We start from the raw sequence: 9,627 nt of genomic DNA, 5'->3' as shown, positions 1-9,627 counted from the left end.
GCTTGAGAGCTGAGGTAATGAAAAGTGATGTCACTCTTTCATCAATGACTTGATGGGAACAAAGTTTCCTTATTTTTCTCCTTGAAAAATCCTACTTCAAAGGAGGCTTTTCGCTTTTACAGACATCGTTTACTGTTTCTGAAAAGTTCTTTTCTGCGTGGAAACCTAAGGTGAAACCATACAGATGGGATGATTTACTCTGGTACACGTAGCCCAAAGCACGATCATGAGAAGTGAACGTGAGTTTTGTTGGGACAATCTTTTTGAGGAATTTAGGGTATCTCACCAACCCAGCGGTCTGCAGTACTAATAAACAATCCATATCTCTTAGAACAGTAGTTTCCAACTTCAAAAGGTCCGAGGGCCAAAATTATATCCAGCAGTTGATTGGCGGGCCGCATTTTTTTTGGAGGGGGGGGGGGGGATTAAAAATTACAAAAATTGTAAGTACTGAACTGAAAATATAGTACTTTCGCATGATCTAAATTTCTAAAACTGAGGCAATAAAAACAATGGAATCACAAATCAAAATTGTATAATTACAATTTATTTCACAAAAACCCAATACTTATGGATGAATTGAAAGAATTGAAAAACACACCATACAAATAAGAATCCTCCATAGTAAGTGTTCAATGTGAAAATTGAGGCCGATCTGCTTCTTTTATTAAAGTTGGAATGTCCACTTCAATTTCTGTATTTGAAAGTCTCAGAAGGTGAAGCAGTGAAGAATCTGCCAGTCGACTTCTGTAGCGGTTCTTGATGAACTTCATTGAAGAAAAAACTCTTTCACACGTGTATGTGCTGCCGAACATCGATGTCATTTTTGTCCAAAACTACGAAGGTTTGCAAAGCGTTCCTTTGAAAGGTATTTGAAAACCTCTGGCCCCTTTTCCTGCCTAGTTTGAAGGAACACATCGCCTTGCAAATCACACAATTCAAGTTGGAGAGAAGCTATTTTCATTTTCAATCTTACGTTTTTTGGAGATATTGCTCATTTCGATATTTGCACAAACTTGAACAATCAGTCGCAGTACAATCCGAGTTGGAACACTGGAAATCTCTTCGTACTTCGTGCGTAATAAAACAGATCTCTATAGCGCCGCTCTGCAGTTTGTTTCTAAACACAAAGAGTGAATGAAGCATTCGCGGAAGCTGTGGAGTTCATTCCGCATAGCAAAGGGGTGGAATGCATGGTGTGAAGACAAAGTTACGTCACTTCAGATTCTTCTGATGATCATTATTGACTGCCAAATCAATTCTACCTGTGATATTGTCTTTCTTCACAGAGCTTTCGTTCCTTCAGTAAAAATAGAACGTATTTTAATAAAAATAAATAAAATTAATGTTTTTTGCAAACTGGTTTCGCCGGCCGCAAAAAAGACAACGGGGGCCGCCAGTTGGAAACCCCTGTCTTAGAACATGGAGTGTCCAGGCCACATTAACGAGGGTGATTCAAAAAGTAAGGTAGGAAGAGCTCTCATGGGTATCTCTCCCTCCTGTTCTTCGAATTTACCGCCAGGTTGGCAACAGAAGAGCACAGCTTTATTACACAGTCCTTAGATGGTGCATATTTCAAGTTCGATGAACGACATGAAACGCCATTAACGGTATTTGAGGATAGTAATCAATCCCCCCAAAAACACGACACTAATTCTAACATGTCACTAATCAAAGCCAGGTCATCAAGATGACATGGATGAAAAGCGGGCATCTTCCACCACGTAACGTAACCCTCGGGTACGCCACTCGCTTAGCACGTGTCACCCAAAAGGGACTGCGATGAGGTACACACTTGACCAGATTAAATAAACGAAATGAAATATGTTTATGAACCCATATACGTCATGATTGAGAATGACAGACACACAAGGGAAGATGGAACTTACCCTGTTCCGGCAAGCAGAGTCTCTAACCCCTCTCTCTCAAAACCTCCAGTTCTTCTCTCTCTCAAAGCGATCTGACCCCCTTTCCGGACATTTACCTGAAAAACTTCTGTCTCATCATCTTTGAGTTGCGAGACTCATACCTGCACCGATAGACATTCCACGATATGTTGCGTCAGACCCTCGAAATTGTTGGAAGATGGCTGCACTCACGGAAACATGGTCAAGCGTGGAAGTGCGTAGCGTGATTAGGTTTTTGCGTCTAAAGGGCACCTCACCAGCACAGTATCGTTACAGGGGAAGAAACGGGGTGCATCACCGGACACGAAGCAAGCATCCATGTCATGGAAACCCACATCGTCCCCACCTTACAAGAAATTCAGAACAGCTCTATCCGCAAAGAAAGTTATGACGACGGTCTTTTGGGACCTCAAGTGCGTGCTTTAGGTTGATATCCTCACCAGGAGAGCAACAGTTAATGCTGCCAGTTATTGTCACACACTGAGGCGGTTGCGGGAGGAAATTCTCAGAAAACGACCTGGACTTCTCTCAACACGACCACACTCAGCCAACAGCACGCGTGAATTGTTACGGCGCTTCCGGTGGAGATACTGGACTATCCTTCCTATATCCCCGACCTGGCACTAAGTGATTTCCATCTCTTCGGACCATTGAAGATGCAGCTGGGTGGTAGGCGATTCACAAGCGATAAGGAAGTTCAGCATGCCGTCGTGACGTGGCTTCAAGGACTTGACGCATCAATGCCCTCTTGTACTGTGCTAACAATTTGTTTGGAAAAACATGGTGACTATGTTGAAAAGTAATGTGTATCAGTGCAATACTACTGTGTATCAGTATGTCTGCCTGTGGACTAAAGTTTGTCCATGAGAGCTCTTGTTACCTTACTTTTTGGATCACCCTCGTATTTTCTGACATCTCTCCTTAGAATATCGATATCTTGCGTAAATATTCTCAGAGACCAGCATTCCACTAGGACAGCACTCTGCTCACAGCAAAGTTTCCATACCACTTCAAGAATGATGTCTTCAGCATAAGGACCTGACCACGATACAATGAGAACAAGTTATAAGACATTGAAATCAGCCAGGGCAGAATTCTCGCAATCTGTCCTAATTTTTATAACTATCACATCTTAATTCGTGTTTCGTGTCCTTCTCCCTTTTCCTTTCTTTTTCGTTTCTGTCTTCTCTCCCTCACTTCTTCATATCATTCTCTCTCCCTCGCTTATTTTTCCTTTATTTATATCTTCCCTTCTTCTCCTCTTCTCCTCTCTGTATTTGGATGCTAACACTGTTAAGCCTTGTTTCCATGTTTAATAAAATACTCCAACGCCGACCAAGGCATAATTTATTGTACAGGGTGGCTCAATAAGTCACTTAACACCCCCAGTACAACGCCACTGCGGCATGGAACGTGAAAATGGCGATGACCAATCGTTATCAGGCCAAGGGGTAAGCACATTGACGTCACATGCATGGTCGGCAGCCATCTTGATGTCCGCCATCTTGAATTCAACTTCAGAAATTTAAATGGGAAGGGGGTCGTGCGACATATCAAAATGGGCTAGAATTTCACCAGGAAAACAACTGTGACATTTGTTTTCACCTAACTTTAAATTTAAGGGCGATTTACGCATGGGAGAGTGACACGTCCTTTCCTTTTTGCTTAAATGTTTATTGTTCAAATAATCGTTAGTATGTGATTGTGTGGTATTTATTGTTAGACCAATCACTGAAAATGTCCGGATATTGACTTACCGGTATGTACATATCCTGTAGTATTGGTTGGCATGGGAATTACGATTGTGTTTTGTCTTTACATAAAAGTTTAAAAGAGTGATGATGTAAATTGATCGTGTCAAGAGTAGCATATTTCCTTTTTCACTGATCTGAACGAAAATGCCACTAACACGTGAGGAACGGATTGCCATCATATTGATGTCAGGGGAGAGAAGTACGCGTGACATTGCCGCAGACTTCAATAACCGCAATCCTGCAAGACAACCGGTGTCACATGTGGCCGTCAGCCAGTTGCTGGCAAAGTTCCAAGATACTGGATCTGTGGATGACAAGCCGCGACATGGACGTCCGAAAACAGCCACGGATGAGGGTACTGCTGTAGCGGTGATGGCATCATTTGCAAAGTCCCCAACCCGTAGCACACGGAGACTGGCGCTGGAAAGCGGTGTCAGCAGGGGTTCAATTCAAAGGATTGTACGTGACCACCACTGGCATCCGTATAAGATACAGCTGCAGCAGCACCTTAGTGAGGACGATCCAGACAGGCGTTTGCAGTTTTGTGAGTGGGCTATAGCACAACTGCAACGTGACCGTCGGTAGCAAGATTCTGTTTAGTGATGAGGCTAATTTTTATGTGTCGGGAGAGGTGAATAAGCAAAATCTGCGGTACTGGTCACCCGAAAATCCGCATTGGACAGATCCCAGCAAGGTGACGGGAGGCGGGAAGCTAATGGTGTGGTGTGGTACTTGGGGTTCCCGAGTTGTTGGTCCATTTTTCATTGAGGGCAACTTAAATGCAGAGGGCTACTTGCTTCTGCTACGGGAGCAGATCTTACCATCCTTACTGTCCGAGGATGGGAGCTATCCTGAATGGTTCCAGCAAGATGGTGCTCCACCGCACTATGGGATGATAGTCCGTCGGTACCTGGATCAACAATTCCCTCACCACTGGATTGGTCGCCGAGGGACTGTGGAATGGCCTGCACGCTCACCTGACCTGACACCATTGGACTTTTACCTCTAGGGACACCTGAAAGCCATGGTGTATGCTACGAAAATCAGGGATCTGGCCCACTTGCGCACACGCATTGTGGATGCCTGTACTGCAATAACTCCTGAGGTTCTTCAGAATGTGGTAAGGTCATGGGAGAGACGATTACATGTGTGTGTTGCGCAAGAGGGACGTCATATTGAGCATATGTTATAACTTTGTGCATGGGCGTCCGGAAGGGGGGCAAGGGGGGGCCGTGGCCCCCCCTGGAAAATGAAAGTCAACCAAAAAATATGTATTTCACACATATAATTTCATTTTAGCCACAATAATTTGTGTTAATTATTGCATGAACACCACAAATTCATATAAGTAATGTTTCTTAGAGAACAACACTATTTTTGGGGAAATTTTGCCTTCGTTTGCCCCCCCTGGAAAAAATATCTTCCTTGCCCCTCCCTGGAAAAAATCCTGCGGACGTCCATGACTTTGTGGTATTGTTAACTCTGCAACAATTAAAGTTAGGTGAAAACAAATGTCACAGTTGTTTTCCTGGTGAAATTCTAGCCCATTTTGATATGTCGCACGACCCCCTTCCCATTTAAATTTCTGAAGTTGAATTCAAGATGGCGGACATCAAGATGGCTGCCGACCATGCGGGTGACGTCAATGTGGTTCCCCCTTGGCCAGGAACGATTAGTCATCGCCATTTTCACGTTCCATGCCGCAGTGGCCTTGTACTGGGGGTGTTGTTACCCTGCCCCCGTGTCAGGGCAACAGTGTTTTTTTCCTTATTTAAAAATTTATTCATATGTTAATTAATTGGGTAATTACGTGTATAAACATATATATGTGTTATTAGTGTAAATCAATTTATTATGCATTTTTAGGTTCATATTATTCCATGTATAAATACCATGTAGCTCTCTGTTCTTGCTCAGTGTTTTGAACGTTCAGAAGAAAGGCGGGCAGTTTAGCTGTTAAAGATTAAAAATTTTGAAAGAAGGGCGGTTGGCAACAGACGCCAACCAAACGTATATAAACTCCCAGATGAGAGTAGAGGGGTCGGCTGTTGGATCTGAGACTTGGAAGGGAGAGGCTGTTTTTGCTTCGGTTGGCTAGGACCGGAGGACAGATCTCCCAAAACGGATGCTGTAAGAGATTGGATTGCCGGGCAAGCTAGTGCCTTGGTGTCCGATTTACAGGTAAAAAGGTAGTTTGTACTGGATGTTATTTTGAAATAATTACGGTGCGCCGGGCAGCCTAGTGCCTTGTCACCGTGGAGGTTGAGAAATGTACACGTCGGGCGGCCTAGCGCCTGTTAAGACGTTTTCTTGGAGTAACGCGAGTCTACCTTGTGACAAGCGTACTCCTGATGTAATTCATGAAATGTAAAGCATCCAGGTACAAACAATAGAGATTCCAACATCAAAATTAGAGTTTTGGCCCGATAAATAATTAGAGAAATGAACGTTCGGATACGACTTGTATATACTTTAAATTTTACGTTAATTAAACTATAGAAATTAAACAAAATTTCCGTTTTTAATTTCACACATGCTGGACAAGGTAATTTATCCCCCTGATCATAAAGGTTTCGCAAAGGTTATCCGTTGTCTCTTGTAGTTAATTATATAATTATGTTGACTTGTAGCAACCCACGTGCATTGTCGTACAAAGAAAGATACCCCTAGACAAATCTGAGCCCAGTACGAAGTGCACAGAACCTCGAGTGCGGAGGTAAAGTGGGGGGGGGGGGCAGGCAAGTAACATATTTATTTGTGGGCTCTGTCCGGGATTGAACTTATTTATTTGGGGGCTCTGTCCGCGATTGAACTTAGTTATATGAGGGCTTGTCGTAGGATATTGAACTAGATTTTTGCTTTGAAAGTTAAGGAGAGAAACGGACGAGGATCGAACCGATGATCTTGCGAAACAGAAAAGGGGAAGTTACAAGAATGTCGCTTGGTAACTCGAGCAGGTCCAGCCCGACCGAGTCAGAACTTTCTGTTGTTGAGGAACAGAGGTGCGTTCCAAGAGTGACAATGGAGGAAATTCGTTTGCCGCTTCCGACATTTGAGGGAAATGTAGGGAAGGAAGATGCTTTTTCGTATCTGGATAGGATTCAAGATTACGCGAGAACGTTGAAAATTTCTGAAGATGATCTTCTGAAGGAGTTTATTCCTCTTTCGTTACGAAATGAAGCGAGGGAGTGGTTTTTGTTCACGGAACCGTTCGGTGATTTTTCACAATTCAGGCATAAATTCTTGCAGGCTTTTCACGGATTGGATTATCAGAGAGAAGCAGAGATATTTTTGTCGCAAAGGTTTCAACTTGCTAACGAGGGATTGGCGGAATACGTTCGCAAAGTTGACAGGCATTTTAGTAGGATAAGGAATTCGGCTTCTGCGCAGGAGAGAATTGACTTTGTGAAATCGCACTGCAATCCGGTATTTAGGGATTATTTGTACAACAAGACATTCACTTCTATGAGAGAATTGAGCGAGTACGCCCTGGAACTACAAACGGAGTTTTTGGAAAGGCAGAGATTCAAGTCTTTCGTTTCTGAAGACGAAATTCGCAGCTGGTCGCTGAGGCAGGAATTCGAAGAGGAGAGGGGGAGAAAGAAATCTGATATTTTCTTGGACCCTGTGAGCATTGGTTTTGACCGCCCGAAAGTCGAGCGCCTGAGGGCTGAACATGTGGTTTCACGCCCTCCACCCTCGCGGCTTGCGGTGAGGGATGAAAACAAACAGAACCGCTTTTCGAAGGAAAATTGCCAGAGAAATAAATTATGCTACACTTGTGGACAGAAAGGTTGCAGAGCTTCAAATCACAAATCAAATCAAAACAAGATTAATGACCGTGGGAATGTAATAACAAAAAACGCGTAGAGTCGCCACGAATTTGTCAAGTTCGTGGCGTGGAAACTGCAAATTTTACACAGAAGGAAAATTTTTCACCTCACAATTTAAATGTAAAAGACGTAAGGGAACCTATCGTTTTATGCAACGTGGCTAATGTGGAAGTGCACGCATGTATTGATACGGCGTCGTCCAATAACTTTGTGTCTTTGGAGGTCTTCGAGAAGATGAAGACAAATAGAGTAAAATTGAAGGGTTGTAAAACAAAAGTAATACTTGCGGAAGGAAATGTGGAATCTTTGGGGAGCGCTTACGTGAATATTAAGTTTCACGGACACAAGGCTCGGGATCAGATATTTGTGTTATCTAATGCTAATCATGAAATGTTAATGGGAAGGACATTAATGGCTAAGCTGGGAGTTATACCCATGATTCATCGTAACGGGTGGGCAATTGAGCCTGATCTTTCGAAAATCGTGCCTTTTGATTCGCCGCCGACACGTGACAGCGTTGATGCTGTCGGTTCTAGGGGACTGGGTTCGACCACGGATGGAGTCGAAGGAGTCCGAGAGAACGTTTCTGCTTGCGGAGCGGAGACAGGTAGCAGCGACATCAAAGGGGAGGGGGTTGACGAAGAGAGAAGGATTGCCATGTTGATGGAGGGTACCGATATCTCAGAGGAAAACAAGCCGAAATTGATTGCCGTACTGAGAAGGCATATTGATGTTTTTCAAGATAAACCGGGATTAGCAAAGGATTACGAGGTTCGTTTGGATGTGAATAACGAGAAGCCGGACCGAGCGAAACCTAGGCCACTTTCTGAGCAAAAGAAGAAATTCGACCGGAAACGGAAAAGGAAAACGGAAGCGATGTTTACAGATGCAGCTGGCAACACTGTAAACGGAAGACAGAGGGACGGACAGACAGAAACTTCGCCGCCCGTAGATCTTAACGATAAAGAAATGTGGAAAGGAGAACAACAGAGTGATCCTCATTTGTCGAAATTAATTGAATGTTTAAATGGAGAAGAAGTTGAAATAAAGGATGCTCGAGAGAAGAGAAAATTTGACTTTTATCTGCAACATTCCTGTCTCGACGATGATGGACTGCTTTACCGTTTCGTTGACGAAAACACTGGACTTTATCCACCGTTTAGCTCCAGATGGAAGCTGTGGGTACCAGAAAAGTTAAAGAATGAAGTACTTAAGTCTTCGCATGATGATTTATTATCTGCGCACTTAGGACATGGAAAGACATTGTTTAAGGTCCTAGAGAATTATACTTGGGACGGAGTAGTCAAAGATGTCAGTAACTATTGCAAAAGTTGTATCACTTGTCTTCAGTATAATCCTGACAACAGCAGAAAGATGGGCTTTATGAACTCGAGAAAAGCTACTGCGCCTGGATACAAAGTGTTTCTGGACATTTTTGGACCACTGCCTACAAGTACGAAGGGGAGATACAAGTACTGTTTAGTCATTCAAGATGAGTTCTCAAGGCACATTAGTTTGACACCGCTTAGAACTACAACGGCGAGGACGATCTCGCAAGCATTCTTGAAGTACTGTTTTCAATCAGGATTTCCGAAATACGTTGTCAGTGACAACCAGAGTGTATTTCGAAGCAAACTGTATTCACAGACGTTGCGTTCTGTGAATTGCAAGCCTGTCTATATTACGCCATATAGACCGAAGGGAAATAAATCAGAAGCAGCTATTAAGATAATCAAGCAAGCACTTGGGAAGTTCTGCAAGGAACACTCGTCGTGGGCTGAAAATTTGGACGCGATAGGTTTCGCTATCAATAATGCAACGAATTCGATGACTGGATTGAAACCGTCATTCTTGTTCTTTGGACGTGATTTGTACACACCGCATGACACTCGGAAAATAGAGCTTCAGAGGGAAGATGCAACCGAGGAAGACGTCACGGCGGAGAGACAGATGGATTACGTCATGCAGTTAAAGGAAAGAATGGGCGTGGCTTTCGAATTTGCAAGAGAAAAAGAAGAAAAGACGAGGCAAAAGGCGTCAAGGGCCTACAATAAGGGCAGAAGAAGGGTTAATCTTCGTGTCGGAGATCGAGTATTGCTTCAAGAGCATAGAATTTCGTCTGCTTTTAACAAG

The sequence above is a fragment of the Lepisma saccharinum genome, chromosome 21, assembly GCF_977018435.1.
Source record: "Lepisma saccharinum chromosome 21, izLepSacc3.1, whole genome shotgun sequence".
Classification (NCBI taxonomy): domain Eukaryota; kingdom Metazoa; phylum Arthropoda; class Insecta; order Zygentoma; family Lepismatidae; genus Lepisma; species Lepisma saccharinum.
This window is presented reverse-complemented; position numbering follows the sequence as displayed.